At 41.3% G+C, this 17,024-nt stretch overlaps 1 protein-coding gene across 34 annotated transcripts in view; it reads right to left on the reverse strand.

The window, feature by feature from the left end:
• Positions 1-17,024, reverse strand: part of LPP (LIM domain containing preferred translocation partner in lipoma) — a 736,836-nt gene that overhangs the window by 583,751 nt on the left and 136,061 nt on the right. The window lies entirely within an intron of this gene.

Raw genomic sequence — 17,024 nt, forward strand, 5'->3', positions numbered from 1 at the left:
TATATGAAAAAGAAAAGCAATTTGAAAAGTCATGGGTGTAATATGTTGCCCTTTGTGTACATATTTTTTCTACAGTGGGATATAAAAAATCATAAATAAGAAGTGTGTGAGTGTATAGGGGGGGATAGAGGAGGAGAGGCTTCCTGGAATTGGTAGTGTTGATTTTAGGGTGTTTCTTTGGCCTATTCTGAAAAGGAACAGAAAGATAAATGTGTTTGGTCATATAATTAGAATTCTCCATAGGAAAGGATATTAAGATGAACTCTACATAATGTATGGAGCTTTGTGATTTTCTAAGCACTTACACATGTGTATACTTGTATGTGCTTGTTTATAACAGTTTATTACCGAAAGGATAGTGTAAGGAATTAACAGCAATGTTTGCCTCTGGGTAAAAGTTGACAGATGAGATAAGAGAGATTCATTTGTTATTTGCATGGTTCTGAACTTTGCACTATTTTTTTATTCTATTTTTGTGTTTCTTATTCCAATTAATTTTCGGTGTTCTGTAAAGAAAGGCTGGACACTAAGACACCAAGGAGAATGACAAATGCAGAGCAGGGAAGCCAGTTGGATGGCCTGCAACCTTCAACTCTGCAAGTGAATCGGATAGGTATCGTAATGAGCATGACAAAGATATCAGAGTTTGAAGCCTCATGCAGTTTTGACTGTTTGGAAATGCTTTATTCTCTCCACACCTCAATTTCCACAGCTGCAAAACAGAAAGTTAAAACTTGCACCTCAACAGATTACTGTGGAAATGATAACACACACACACACACACACCCCTCAGCCGAAAGTCTCCCAAAGAAGATATGTTCAATACATATCAGCTCTGTCTACCAGAAGAACTCTTCCTAAAATGGCAATCATTAACACACGCTCTGCTCAACCAAACATGTTCCACCCAATACCCATCCCCACCACCAGGCCTCAGCTTCCCTTCCCACTGCCCCTTGCCAAGCCCTCATGAAGCAAAAGATGAAGAATCAGGAGAATGACGGGAAAACATCTACTTCACAGAGCAGCGACAGGGACCCTCCATCTGACAGAATGAAACCCCAACCCCAGGGACTCCCATCCCACAGACCTTTTCCTAGTATATTTCTTTTTTTTTTTTTTTTAAGATGTATTTATTTTTTACTTGAGAGTCCCAGTTACACAGAGAGGCAGAGAGAGAGAGAGAGAGAGGTCTTCTATCTGACGGTTTACTCCCCAATTGGCTGCAATAGCCGGAACTGCGCTGATCTGAAGCCAGGAGCCTCTTCCAAGTCTCCCAAGTAGGTGCAGGGGCCCAAGGCCATCTTCTACTGCTATCCCAGGCCATAGCAGAGAGCTGGATAGGAAGTGGAGCAGCCGGGACTAGAACCAGCGCCCATATAGGATACTGGCGCTTCAGGCCAGGGTGTTAACCCACTGCGCCACAGCGCAGGCCCCCCCTGGTATATTTCTTGGGTGGGCAAAGAACAGGCCCCGACCCTGCTGGCTAGCTGTCAGGACAGCTGACCTAGTTTTGCCAACTTTCACACTCCAAGGAGCCTGCAGAACACCCAGCAATCCTTGTGAACACAATCCACACAGTCACCTGCCTCATTCTCACAGACTTAGGGAATAAAATGACCCTTCTTCCAACGTTGCCAGTCTTCCAGAAGATGAGGAAGATGAAAACTTTTTATACTAAAGACTGCTGCCTGGCAGAAGCAGGGAGCACTTTCTCTGGCTTAACCATGGAGGATTAAAGGGGCTGCCATCTTCAGAGCACTGGGCATTGGTCATGGTGGTGGGGAGGATTTTGTGGATTTGTTTTGTTTTGTGTTTCTGTTTTTGGTCTTTGAGAAAGATTCTGCTAAGGCTGCTATCAATTGTCATTTAAAGAAAGAAGGACAATGGTATTAATAATGAAACAAAAGTACTCCTTTTTACTCTGTGGTCTGCAAGAAGTTTCATGTTTCACTCAGATCAGAACTCCGTTCTTTACTGATGTGAAAGTGTGTGGTTTTTGCGATAGCCAAGTTCTTCTACTGTTCAGCTTTCTGTTGTTTCTTACTTGCAATTTACAGTAAACGAATCCGATTTTCCCCCTTTGTCAAAATCAGCCTATTGTCAAAACAACCAGGCCACTGCGCACATGGCACTTTTCATGAAAATCTCATGGGCACAAGCCTGGTTGGACCCCACTTATTGGGTTACACAATCTCAATTACGAAAGAGATTGTTTAAATTTCATCTTCAGACTACTTAGATCATAACTATCCTGGCAAAGCTTAAGCAAAAGCAGGAATTGGCTTTCTTCTAATCTCCCCAATAACCTCTCAACCTTCATTTCTGGATAAATTCAAACATAAACAGAGAATTGGGGCTTATCAACCACAAGAGAAAAGCCATCATTGTCATCATCCCCCCGACATCAGCTTCACCTTGGCCACAGTGTTTCATCGTGAATGTTCCTTGTAGGTCCTTAATCGAGCTATCAGGACCATGAAATAGGTGAGGCAAGAATCCTGCTTCCCCAGTGTATATTAGAAGTCACTGAGGCTCAGAAAAGCTAAGTGATTTGTCCACAAGTCCCAAGCTGTAGGTGACAAGAACAGGTCCTCAACCCAAATGTTATCCTCTAGAGCAGGGGCTCTTTCACTGTCTACTCTGCCTAATGAGAGCACCCTGGATTGTCCCCTCAATACCATGTGCATCATTGGCTTTTCTCTGCTCCATCAATACATGCTCTGACTCCAACACAGCTCACAATTGGCACACACTTCATAGCTCCACTTTTTATACTGGGGTGGTTTCACTTGTCCAGTGCTTGGGCGATTTCAGTGGTTAATATTTATTATCACCAGGGTCCATCAGTTGTCAGAAGTGTCACTTGCAATTTGTTGCCAGCAATTGTTGTAAAGTCCTAAAGTTCCAAATCATTTGTCTTTATATAGAAGCTAGCGCTCTTTCAAGGTTATCCCTATGATATTGTCATTCTCACTCTCACTGATTTTCTTACGTGGGGAAACAAAGGCAGATTTACTGACAGTTCTTCGTTCTACCTAACCACAGCCGGTCTGCTTGCCCTCTGCCATGCCCATAGTATATTGTTATATGAACATCATCCATTGTAAGACTCTAGGATAAACAAAAGCTGAAAACTATTTCTGTAGATGGTAGGAGCAGAGTGACCAACAAGTTGACTTTCCTAGAAAGAGGAGTGACAGAATGTCTGAACTCCCTATTGGCTAGGGAACCTCTACAATCTGCCCTGAATTTATCCTCTGATCTGATATTTGGGTAACAAAACCTAGAATGCTCCATTCACAATCCATAATTATCTCACTGAACAGTTATGTCTAAAGAGATAAAATGAGGCATCACCTATTAACCAAATTACACATACACCCCAGAGCACAAAACACAACCAATCTAGCACTGCAGGTTATCAAAACTATCCCACAGTCTACTCAACACATGTCAAGACAGTATATCTTAATAATGTCTAAAGATACACAGAAGCATTCCAAGTGTTAACGAAGTCATCTGGAACAAGACCGATACTGGCTTATTTCATAGGACCAAGTAAGGATATCTGTCTTCCCCACTAGACTAAGTTCTCTGTGGTGAAAGCCAGTTGTCCATTAAAATCAATATTTAATGATCACCTACCATGTGCCAGGCACTGATCTAGGAGACAGAACTACAGCAAAAAATGAAAAATAAATCTCTGCGTTTGTGGAGCTTACATTCCTCATCCCAGGTATAAGAACAGAAAATTCACAAACAAATGAACTTTCAGAGTGTAATAAACTCTTTAAAGAAATAAAATAGGATAACAGAAGACAGGAAATGCCCTGTGTGTGTGTGTGTGTGTGTGTGTTGGAGGTGGAGCTGTCAACTTCACTACCATTGTTTAGAGCTTTACAAAAATACTCCTGCCGGGGAACTGGCTCCTACTTATAATTATTTTGAGAGTGGATTTGAGGAACAGTATCTTTAACAGCACTCCAGTGATTCTAACATAGCACAGGATTGAGAACCACTAGTACACAAGGTTTAAAGCCAAATGTGCCTTGGTTTGAATCCCAGCTGTCATATACCATCTGTCTGTCCTCACGAAAGGAACTTAACCCGAGCCTCAGTGTTCTTATCTGTAAAAGAGGACAACAGTAACATGTACCTCTTTGGGTTACTGTGAGAATTCAAAGAGAAATGTGTGACTTCACAAAAGTTCATGGACAATGGAATTGAAGACATGTTTGCTTTGGTGCAAAAACTTGAACCCCTCACATAGTTTTTCTATAACACACCTTTTCCTAGGACTTTCTGAAGACCCTTCACAAGCAAAGCAAAACAGAGTGCCTAGCTCATGTTTAGCATTATTTTCTACTACCCTTATTAGTTAAAAATATGCACAGATGATGCAAACTGGAGGCCACATGCCAAGTCTGGTTCTTAGATAGGTTCTGTTGGCTGTGTACAGTGTGGACTTATAAAGGGCTTTGTTGTTGTTTTGAGCCCAACTTGATGCTACTGAGTGAGATCATAAGTTGCTTAAGGAAGTTACTCTCAGAGTGTTTTAAAAATAATTGAATGAGCTGCCAACATTTAAAAAACCAAAGATTTTACATAAAAATCTGTCCACACTGCATCACCACATGGCAACAACAGACATGCCCAGGCAATGGGCACTGCTCTCAGGAAAGGTGTCCCCACCATGCCCTATAACTCTCTCGCCAAAACACAAGACCATGCTGCAGCCCACGACCAGCTGTGTTTCATCTGAACACTTGCACTGTTACCTAAAGAGAACAGAGTCAAGAGAAAAACAATGTTTCCTGTACCCGAGACTCTCAACTGGGGAAAGGTTAAGCTAGATAAAGGGCTTTGTGTTTCAAGAAAACTTACCTGGCTGTGGAGGCACATGACCTAACACGTCCCGGATACTGAAAGGGGAGCTTTGCAAACATCAGCTCCTTTAGAACCCCATAAGTCTGAGAGGTACTTTCCATTATCACTATTTTCAAGGATGAGGACACCAACCCTTGGGAAAGATAATCAACAGCCTCCAGTCACATGCAGAAGAAATGTCAACGTTAGGTTCAGAAGCAGAACTGTCTGAACTTCTTTCACCGTGCTACACTCCCTCTACCCAGAGAAGGACTTAATGAGGGCAACAACTAGACGGGAAACGATAGCATTAGTTTGGAAAAGCATGCATCTCTCTCTGGCCAAGGTACTTTCTGCTTATGCCACTGCTGTCACCATCCATCCCAATCATTTTGTGCAGCCTCGTCTCTCAGACTTTGAGAAGCCTTTGGATTACATAATGAAATCTGATCCTCTCCTCATTTGTCCCACATAACCAATTTTATATCTACAGTCAAACCACTTATAAAAACAGCTTGTAAATCAAAGGAAAATACATGGGGACCAAGAGGAGCATGCAGGATACTCAACTCCTCTAGAGCATTAACCTTAGAGAAATTTTCAGTGGCCAAATCATGTCTGCAGAGGGCTTAGCAGCCTCTAGAGAAGGGGCACTCACTGTGATCGCCTTTGACCACTGGCATCCCATTCCACACACTGCTGACTGGGACGGGGCTGGCGGCGGCGGAGAGCCAGCGCATCCTTGTGGGTCCATGGTCAAGGTAGCTCCGCTACACAGACCCCACGGCCAGAGGCTGGTGGGACCTGAACTGTTTGCGTGTTGACTTAAAACAAAAGAATCATGTCCACCACACACATTTAAGTACTAGTTCATCTCTTGCACTGCTGGATATATGCAACTGTGTTCTACGTTGGGCATTTTGCTGTAAAACAATGAAACAGGGCATGTGTATGCTCTGTTGAGACAGATCCAAGCCATTGACCGAAATGACAGAGAACAAAACAAAATAAGGCTCATCTCAAATATTAACTCTTTGCTAAGGCCTCTCTTGATCCAACTTATTCAGAATTAATTCGCCTCCAGATTCTATTATTGGTTGGCATTGCTATCTCAGATTTCTGTATCACTTTATATGTTATATGTCAACATTCCCTCTGAACTATAGAGTTCTTTGAAACAACCATCTTATTGCTGCCCCAATCCATCCAACATGAGTGAAGAGCACAAGGAATGACACAAAGTTAAATACTCTGTAAAATGGTTGTTAAGTTGAGGAATACAAAAGTAAGAGGGAATTCAAGATGAACCATCTTCTAATAGAACAGTGTTTTTAAGAAAGTACATACGTTTAGTATTTAGCACCTACAGACCTACGCTTTGTGGAAATGTAGAGATTATTCTTTAAACTGCTTTGACCTCAAAGAACTCACCATCTATTAAGAAAGACAAAGGCACATAAATAACCAGAATTCAGGGGAAATAAAATTAAGTCTTCTAAAAGATACAAACAAGACTATTTCTGCTAATAGACAGAAATATGTAAGTGATGAGATTTCTCAGGATTTTGCTATAATCTTTAAGTATTCAATTAAAATATTTCTACCCAAATAAATATGTAATTTCTTTCCCTGATAATTTACTGACATTTCTTTTTTGAAGTTGCTGACATTTAACTACCAGAAGAGCTGCTAAGAAAGGTCTCAGCCATAATGGGAAATTCAACATTTTTTTTAGGAAGCTTAAAAGAAAGTATCTTTGTATTTCAGCAATTTTAGAAGAGTTTGACTTTTCTGACAACATAACTGCAAAGGAACTTGAATCAAAACACAGGAGGAAAGAAAAGATGCTCAAGATATTTCAAGTCTGCAATTATTTGCTGAACACATGCTAAGTGCCAGGAAACATGTTAAGCTCTCCAGGGGAGAGGAGCTCAGTCTTTCTTTGGGGTAACAGTGGGTTACCAGTCCAGGAGAAAACAGTAAGATTTAACTTCATGCTCAGAAGTATAGAGGAAGCAAGGGCAGAAGGCCCTAAAACTCAAAGTGGAGAGAAATTATATATCACCTAAGGCCTTTATTGATAAATGTAGCCTGGCACTAAAAAAGAAATAAATATTCCTAGTTCTGCCAATTATTTGTTGACAGAACCTGAACAAGTCACTGCCTACCTTTTAGGCTTCAATTTCTCCACTCCCCACCCCACCACCATCAAGAAAGAAATAAAGCCTGCAATGCTGGCATCCAATGTGGTTGCCAGTTAGCATCCCAGATGTTCCACTTCCAATCCAGTTCCCTGCTGATGCACCTGGAAAAGCAGTGAAAGATACTCCAGGTGCCTGGGCCCCTGCACCCCCATAGGGAACTGGAGGAAGCTCCTGGCTCCTGGCTTTAGACCAGCTCAACACCACTGAGGCCATTTGGGGGGAGAATCAGCAATGGAAAGTCTCTCTCTCCCTCTCTCCCCCTCTCCCCTTCTCTCCCTTTCCCCTCCCCGCCACAACTCCTTCTCTCTAACTCTCTGCCTTTCAAATAAACCTTTTTAAAAAGAGATGGACTACACAGTCTGTGTAGTGGTTATATCCTATAAATAAATCTGGGCATTAAATTAGACTACTCTCTGAATTGAAGGTACTGTAAGAGAACATAAATTTTCTATTGTTCCCTTTGAAACCCTCTGCCCTCTAAGATGTTTATCAACCAAGTAATCAATTTAGTAGACACAGAACTGGATCTTTTCAGTATCATTTGCACAACTATAACATATTGACTAAACTACATGTTATTTCATCATAAAAGCTACACCTACTATGTCACTGGGGAACATATGAAGGCAGACAGGTCAATGGGGTAGGTTCCCACAAAGGCTCACCCTCTATTCTGTGATACAAAATGTCCAGCTGTCATTGACCAATACTGGGCCTTTCTGTAAGAAAAGTGAGAATTTTATTTCCCATTAGCAATGATTCCAATCTCTCTCTCTAAAGTCATACTCCTTTTCAAATATTTACTTTGTAAATTATTATTGGCCAAACTTACCTTAAAAAAAATCAGTATCTCCAGAGAGGGCATTGAGAAGCTATTTTTAGTAATAAGTGATTTTGAAGATTAGGCAAGTTAGGAAACTCCTGTTGTAGAACTTCTAATCAACTATTATTTACCATAAATGTTCTGTTTCTAAACCTTCTTGTATATTTCTTCTGCATACAATGTGTCTCTCCTATCTCTGGTTAATAATATATACTTACCTATCCAGGATCCAGTTCAAATACTACCATATTCTGCCACCCTCCACACTCTCCAGCCTAGAAAGCAACTTCTACCTACCACAGTCCACTGGGCTTTCTCAAAATGTGAAAGTTGCATGCATACATTTCCTATCTCTTCTATTAGACTATGAGCTCTTCAAGATCAGAGGAGTCTAATGCGCCTTTTTATTCACTAGCAAAGTCCTATCGTGTGCCAAGCATTGCTCTAAGACATTGATGACAACAATGAACAAAACAAAATCCACTATTTTCATGGACTATCTAGCACAGGTCCAGGTAAACTATGGCCCACAGATCAAATCCATGTCCCTGCATCTTTTGGCAAACATGGCCACACTATTGTTTAAATGTTGTATTTTACCTACTGTCTGAGGTCCGAATAAGTAGCTGCCACAAAGAAACTGAGCCACCAAGACTAAAATACCACGAGTCCCTTTTCAGAAACCTTGCTAACCTCTGCTCTAGAATACCCTCTCCACTTCCACTTTGATTATGGCCTTGTCTAAATAAGGTCGGAGTTTGTGAACTCAAGAGGCTTCTATAGCCCTGGCAGCTCATGACAAGAGCCTCGGGCGATTACTGACGTCATAAACAAGAGTGTCAATTGTTAAATCAACAACAGGAGTCACTGTGCACTTACTCCCCAGGTAGGACCTCTGTCCTTAATGTGTTGTACTATGTGAATTAATGTAAAACTAGTATTGAAACAGTACTTTATACTTTGTGTATCTGTGTGGGTGCAAACTGTTGAAACCTTTACTTAGTATATACTAAATTGATCTTCTGTATTTAAGATAATTAAAAATGAATCTTGATAAAAAGGGGGATGAGAGAGGGAGCAGGAGATGGGATGGTTTGCAGGTGGAAGGGTGGTTACGGGGGGAAAACTGCTATAATCCAAAAATAGTACTTTCAAAATTTATATTTATTAAATAAAAGTTTTAAAAAGAATATCCTCTCCACACGGCACAGTGCTAGGTACACAGTAGGCAGTTAGTAAATGCTTAAATAATAAAGAAAAAATGAATCTAAGAATAAAATCATCCAAGTTCTATGTCACATCCTATCTTACCAATCTCCATTTCCATCCTTAATCATGCCAAAATGAATCTCCACCCAGAATAGAATGTTATGAGCAAGCTACAGTTCAGCATGATACAGAGGGAGGGAGCAAGCTTTCAAACCTATGAAAACATTAAGAACTAAATAAATTTTCTGTCATTTCAGAAGACATTACTATTTCAGGCTCATTTGTGATTACAACAGCTGGCCTGGCAAAATACATTACAATAGCTGTCTTTTCTGGCTTTCTAGAGCTTACAAAAATTTGAGGAGATACTGTATTTCATTGATTGGCTTGCCCTCAGAAAACACAGCTTGCAGAGGACAGCTCTGAGTCTTCTGGATCAGGCAGAATAATGAGACTCAGGTTAGGGTAAACACAAACACGGTTACATATGGGGAAGACCCCATTCTGTCAAACACCAAAGCAAAGTTTATAAACTCAATCTTACATCCACATCCTCCGAGTTGTTTGCTTTATCATATCTGTATGTAAACCTTCTCATCTCTGCGGAAAAGAACTGGAAAGTGTGCTATTTCCAGGATCCTTTTCATGGCTGAATTCCTATAAAATTTCAAGCAGAAAGCTGACAGATAACTCTTCCAAGTTTTCTGCATGGTTTGCTGCAGACAGCAACAGGTTTAGAGTCCAACAAGTCTCAAACTGTGACAGGTACAAGTGAGCCAATCAGCCCGAGTCTTTGTGTCTTACCTACAAAATGGGAATGATAAGACTAACACTGCCGGGCTGATGTAAAGAACTGAATGAGAGAGTAAGCGCAAAGCAGCCTTCTCATGCTCAAGAGAAGACTGGCTTTCAACAAGGCTGGTTCCTTTCCTTTCATTTTGTTCCACACCAAGTGCCACAGAGCTTCCCACAACTCAAAAACACCTTCTTTGCAATGTATCTAAACTTCTTGAAGACAGTACAATGTGTTTTGCAAATTAAATATTTGAGAGAGGTATTTATGTATCTTTGACTCTTCCTTACTTTGACCTTGAGAAAAATTTTTTCATTCCTCAGTTTACTAATCAGATGCTATAAAAGACAATTTCAGGAAGTTCGTGGAAATTATTTAAAAAGATAATAACACAAACCTTATTTATCAGCATAAGCCTTATTGAATTTAAGACACGGTAATAAATGTTGATACCAGCCATTTGACCCATCCCTACGGAACTGAGGGCCCTGAGAATTTCAATAGATCAACTTAGTTTTTTTTTTTATACTATTAGCTACAGGAAAAATGTACACCCTTTAAAGACTTTTTAAAATTATAAAACAAAAAGATGGGGATGACAGTGTGGTGCAGTAGGTTCAGCATCTCCCTGAAGCACCAGCACCCCACATGGGCACTGGTTCAAGTCCCACTTGATCTACTTCTGATCCAGCTCCCTGCTGATGGCCTAGGAGAACAGAGGAAGTTGACTCAAATGCTTGGGCTCTGCATCCGTGTGGGAGACCGGGAATAAAATCCTGGCTCCTGGCTTCGGATCAGCCCAGCTCCAGCCATCGCAGCCATCTGGGTAGTGAACCAGCGGATGGAAGACCTCTCTTTCTCTTTCTCTCTCTGCCTGCCTCTCAAGTAAATAAATAAATCAAAAGGAGACAGAGAAAAAAAAAATCACAAGGAGCCAAATGCAGACTGTAAGGAAGATGCCTACTGATTTCTCATCAAAACTCACAAAATTGACCTTGTTTTGTGACAGGAACAAGCCAGAGCATTTCATGGTGAAGAACTCTAGTACAGTTCTCCCAGGCACGTTTCTTCCTGAATTTTGGCTTTCTCCAAAAACAAACAAAAACTCTCCAAACAAGCAGATGTTGTTTGGGGTCCTCTAGAAAGTCATCCCACAAAATGCATTCAGTGTCCCAAAATCCCTGTCACCATGTTCTGGCTCCTGTCCACGGAACCACTTCCACCTCTTGGTAGCATTGCTTTTGATTGTGCTTTGTCTTCAGTATTGTACAAGTCAAGTCATGTTTCATCTACTGTAATTCTTCAAATAAATGCTTCAGGATCTTGGCCCCACTTATTTAAAATCCCCACCAGAACATCTGCTCTTGTCCACCCCAGATTTTGATGCAACAGCTTTGGCATCCATCAAGCAGAAAACTTGTTCTACTTCAGTTTTTCAGTCAGACTTATGAAAGCTGAACCAATTGAGAAATGTATAATGTTCGCTCTTCTTTCTGCTGTTAATTGTTGCTCCTCTTTGATTAGGGCATGAACACAATGAATTTTCCTCCAAAACTCATGTGGATGGTCTGTTGCTGTGGACTTCATCCTCAACACAGTCTTGTGTTTTATAAACTGGGAACTCATTTTTACAAAGTGATTTATTTAGGAGATCATTCCCATAAAACTTTTCACAAAACATCAACAATTTTACCATTCTTCCCCCTAAGCACACCCTAAATTTGATGTTCATTTTTGCTTCAATTTTTAGCAGAATTTATTTTGTTGCAACAGGGGTTCTTTTGAAACTGATGCCTTATCTATCCTAGTGCTTCAAACCAAGTCCTGTTCAGACATATTATACTGAATTAGAACAAGTGTATTTTGGCATCAAAGAAAAAACTGAAATCCATGTATAGGATTTTCATAACACATTTTCCACGAACTTTTTGAAGAGCCCTCATACATTAGCTTTTGTTTTTCTATGCCCTACCGAGTCCAAAGAAAGTATTAGTTGAAATAACATTCTCCAAAATATATTAAGAACACCCTGATGAACATCACAGAATGGGGAATCAAGACAATTCTGAACCCTTTCGGTTTTTCAAGTGAAGCAAAAAATGGCAGAGTTCCAGATATTTGTATTTTCTCATTCTCAGGATCTTTGACTACTGTGAACTTCAGTGTAAAATAAAACACAGAAATGCATTAATTTTACAGACAGATGGATATGAATGACAGATGAAGATGGAGAGACATAAACACAAGAAGTAGATAAGAATGGTCAGAGATAGTAACATGGGTGATTGGATACAAAAGCAGGAGGTTGGGTAGGTGGGTACGTAAAAACAGGTGTGGACAAACAGAAGGATGGAAGTCAGGCAAACCCAGACAAGACACTAAACAGTTACACAGAAATGCATAAATACACAGAAATCTGACAAAAATATCAATTTCAGAGCTGAAATACTAGAAAATCCTTTTTCAGCCGGCACCGCGGCTCAGTAGGCTAATCCTCCGCCTTGCGGCACTGGCACACCGGGTTCTAGTCCCGGTCAGGGCGCCGGATTCTGTCCTGGTTGCCCCTCTTCCAGGCCAGCTCTCTGCTGTGGCCAGGGAGTGCAGTGGAGGATGGCCCAAGTGCTTGAGCCCTGCACCCCATGGGAGACCAGGAGAAGCACCTGGCTCCTGCCTGCGGATAGGTGCGGTGCGCCAGCCGCGGCGGTCATTGGAGGGTGAACCAACAGCAAAGGAAGACCTTTCTCTCTGTCTCTCTCTCTCACTGTCCACTCTGCCTGTCAAAAAAAAAAAAAAAAAAAAAAAGAAAGAAAGAAAGAAAATCCTTTCTCATATGCTGCTACTTCTATCTCAGTTTACAAAAAAACATTCAAAAGTCTGTCTTCATCATGATGTCAACATACTCAGAAACATGGTAACCACATTATTATGGATACGCCCAGCAAGGGAAAGTGAGCCCTTTGGGAATACCAAATCTACAGCTTCCTTCTAAACAGAGAAAATGAAAAGTCTTCCATAAGGCAACTTATCTAATGTGCCACACTCATGAGGCTAACCAAACTATTTTTTGATTTTTCCTCCAATTAAGGCTTTGTGATTTAAGAGAATGTGGGCTAATATCTACTGTTATAGTCAGAATTAAAGTTAACAATTCCAAAGGTCTAATGCTTTAACTTCACAGAGATCTATTGGTTTAGTAAAATTACTAAGCCAAGCAGATATAGATTAATGTAGAAGGAAATAAAATGCTTCAAATTCTTCTGCTATAAAAAAAAGTGGCTGTACGTCCCTGCCTACCTTTAAAACAAGTTTACATCCTGGTAAGTAGCTATCACTTAATAATGGAAATAATGGTTAAATTTATCACAATGTATACGAATACATATATTATACAGTGATTAATATTTACACATTTTTGAAGAATGTTAAATGACATGGAGAGGTGATTACAATATAATGTAAATGAGGGGCCAGCACTGTGTCGAAGTGGGTTAACTCCCTGGTCTGAGGCGCTGGCATCCCATATGGGCACAGGTTCGAGTCTCGTCTGCTCCTCTTCAGATCCAGCTCTCTGCTATGGCCTGGGATATCAGTGAAGGATGGCCCAAGTCCTTGGGCCCCTGCACCCTCGTGGGAGACCCGGAAGAAGCTCCTGGCTCCTGGCTTTGGATTGGCGTAGCTCTGGCCGTTGCAGCCATCTGGGGAGTGAACCAGCGGATAGAAGACCTCTCTCTGTCTCTACCTCTCTCTGTAACTCTGTCTTTCAAATAAATAAATCTTTGAAAAAAATACAATATAATGTAAATGAAACAATAACTAAATATATACTGTCATATTTCATATATACATAGGTGAAGTGCTACCCTCTTAAGAATTAGTACTTGTATAAATTAGAACACTGAGCGCTGAATGATGGGCCAAGAGATGTTTCAGTTTCTCCGTATTTGTGTGTATTTCCTTCTTAGTTTTTATTTTTATTAATTTATATAAGGTGAACCAATTTCATATATCTCATACAGATTTAAGAGCATAATGATACGTCCCACCGGATCCTCGCTCCCCCCATACTCTCACCCACACTCCCCTTCCCTCCTTCCTTTCTTATTTAATTTTTTACAGTGACATATTGTCAGTTTATTTTATAATCACAAACTTAACCCTCCACCAAATAAAGAATTCAACAACTAGTTAAGCAGGAAAACTGTTGTTCCTGAAGAGTATGGACAAGGGCTGTATTTTCGAAAGTGAGTCTATACAACTTCTACAACTGAAAAGGGAAGATTTGCTTTACTTTATGGGGGAAAAAAAGCCAAGTCCTTATGCTAAAATAACAAACAGGAAGATACCTTTCTGTTTGCAGTGTTGGCTGGTGTCCTATTGTCTTCTGTACAATGTCCATTCATTTTTCTTAGAAGAGTTAGTCTTTTCTATCTAAAAGGGCTCCAAGCCTGTTTTATATCCCTCATACCCCAATGTTCCAGCATCCTACTTAAACAAAAACACCTGCTCACAAAGCCGACTTCGGCCTCTTAATACCTCACCTCCAAGTCAGAGAAAACTATTCAAAAACTTCTGAACTTCCTACTCTCAATATGAATTTTCCTAAACTTTCATCAATTCATAAAGACAATTATCCTCAAAGGACTGATTCAATCAACTAAGGGGTTGTAAACATATAATTAAAAAAAATACAGAATCTGACCTAGAGAGGGAATCGGATGAAAGATTCAAAAGGTGCTGAACTGGGGGAGCAGCGGAGCCAGCACCGAAGAAGTCCCACAGCTCAAACCTAGCTGGTCCCAGGATGACTCACCAGCACTGCTGTGACATTTTCCCGCCCCATTCATCAGACGAGGGTTTCCATTAGAATGTACAGGGCATGCGCCCTTCCCCACCCCAGTCAGTTGGTCAGATCAGTTCTGTAGTGTTAGAACAAGGAGGATATGACTGCAACGCTCTACCATGCTCCCCACACAGCACAGAAAAGCCCAGGGACACTCCAACGTTGGGTGTAGGAAAGCTGGCCTCCCTTCTCACGGTGAGCCAACTCACAGGTCTGCCTGTGTGCATGTTTTCCTCAAGAGTTAATGGATTCAGACTAAACAGGGTGCATTGCGAAAGGTGCAAGTCATTCTGAATCATGCAGAGAATTTACAGAAAGAGACTGGGCCTGTGTGGGGCCTTGGAGCAAGAAGAAACACTGGGTCTTCCCTGAAAAGTTGAAGTTGACAGTGATTGTCCTCACCTGAGCTAAGAACGTCTACACTCAGCTCCCGCCCCTCACCAGCAGAAACCGCTAGAGCAGAACCCACAGCACACACCTGAGGAGGTGGGTGGGCAGCCTGAATGCTCACTTTGGGACTGAGCTCGGGTATAAAAGATGGCCAGGAGGTTGAGCCTTTGTTCATTTGTAGCATCACTCAGCTTCCTCTCTAGCTGGGACCACCCTCTGTTACTTCCTCCCCTTTTCCTGCCCTGGAAGCGTCCTCCTGACCCTAGTTTCAATGGATTGAATATCTTTCTAAAAGCTTTCAGGGGTGGGCATTTGGCCTGGTGGTTAAGATGCCAGACGGCATACCCCTATCCCACACTGGAGTGCTGGGGTCTGAGTCCAGGCTCCACTCCTAATTCCAGCTTCCTAATAATACACACCCTGGGAGAGAGTAGGTGATGGCTCAAGAACTTGGGCCCCTAGCATCCATATGGAAGACCTGGACTTCCTGGCGCCTGGCTTTTGGAATTACCTGAGAAAGTCTGCAAAATGAAAATACCCTAGTTCACACCTGGAGACTGAGCAATGCAGATTGAATTCTGGTAAAACTCCACTTTAAATGAATGAAATCTAAAACCGTAAGTGAGAAGTACTGCTGTACAGAGAGCAATCAAACATGCACACTCAAGAGAATCAAAGGGATTTGGTAGGAAAAGGATGCGAGGACCAGAGAGTGAGAGAGTAGTGCCTACTCTGGACAAAGAACCAAAGTTGTCCCAAAGGAAGAGGGGTATGGTCTGTCCAAGATTTCTAGAAATGAGAATTCACTCAGTGAGGTAAACAGGGAGTCTGGGTGGGCAGGACTTAGGTTTGCAAAGGGCATTCGCCTCAGAAGGTAAATCAACCAACTCATGCAACATAGTCAGTAGGCGAGAGTTGTGTGAGCAGACTCTCTGTAAATTACTTTAAATGTTGTTAAAATAATGATAGGCTCTGAAGAGCCCAAATAGGAGGAAATTTGTCACAAGCTGACAATTCAAGACACATATGCATCATGGCTACCAAATTTCCAAGGCAAATCTCTGCAGCCAAAACAAAGCAGAAAGCTCAACTTAGCCCATCTACTGGATTCCTTTGGGTGTCAAAACCAAGTCCAATCCACTTGTCTTGTGAATGTCTACAAACCAGTCTTACTGTTTTACCTCAATATGAAATCCCCAATGTGAAGCAAAGGATTAAGCTGCTAATGTAACCTAACTTAATGGCCCTTGAATACTGGTATTGATATTTGTTTACTGTTTCTTCATCTCTACAATAGAAATAATAAATTTTAAGTTATGCCCTATGTGTTAGTAAAATGGTGCCATCTTATCTGTGGCACCATCTATGCCCTGGTTGCCATCTTGGGCTCCGGTGCCCGTCACCACCTTGCATAGTAAGCTTCGGTCCTAAGCCCCATGGCCCAACCACAGGTGTCAGCTCCACCCACCCCCACCCAACCCTCCCCACTTAATGGGATTCATTGCTCCTACTTCCCTGTGCCCTGGCAAAGGTAGAACAGGACCTGCTTCCAGCATGCGTGCTCTCTCTTGATTCCTCTCTAGTCCTCTTCCCCACACCCCACCCCAGGCCCGTTAGGCGTCCCCCACCCAACAATAAACCTTTCCGTTAACTCCAGTGTTTGATGTGTTTTGTGGCAGCCTTACACTATGCAGTTGTTAAAAAAAGCTTAACTATTAAATAATGAAACATGTACTTTCATTTGTAAACAAACTATTGATTCTCATTTTTAAATAGGCATTTCTGTTTTCTATAAGCAATGTATAGTTCCTAATTTATGCTATCAATCTATTGATTTGTGCTTTGCAAGAATCTTTTCCTTTACCCAAACTTCCAAAAATAGAATTTTCCTATTTA

Source organism: Oryctolagus cuniculus, chromosome 4 (genome assembly GCF_051225735.1).
Source record: "Oryctolagus cuniculus isolate XC-2025 breed Fujian yellow rabbit chromosome 4, ASM5122573v1, whole genome shotgun sequence".
Taxonomy (NCBI): Eukaryota; Metazoa; Chordata; class Mammalia; order Lagomorpha; family Leporidae; genus Oryctolagus; species Oryctolagus cuniculus.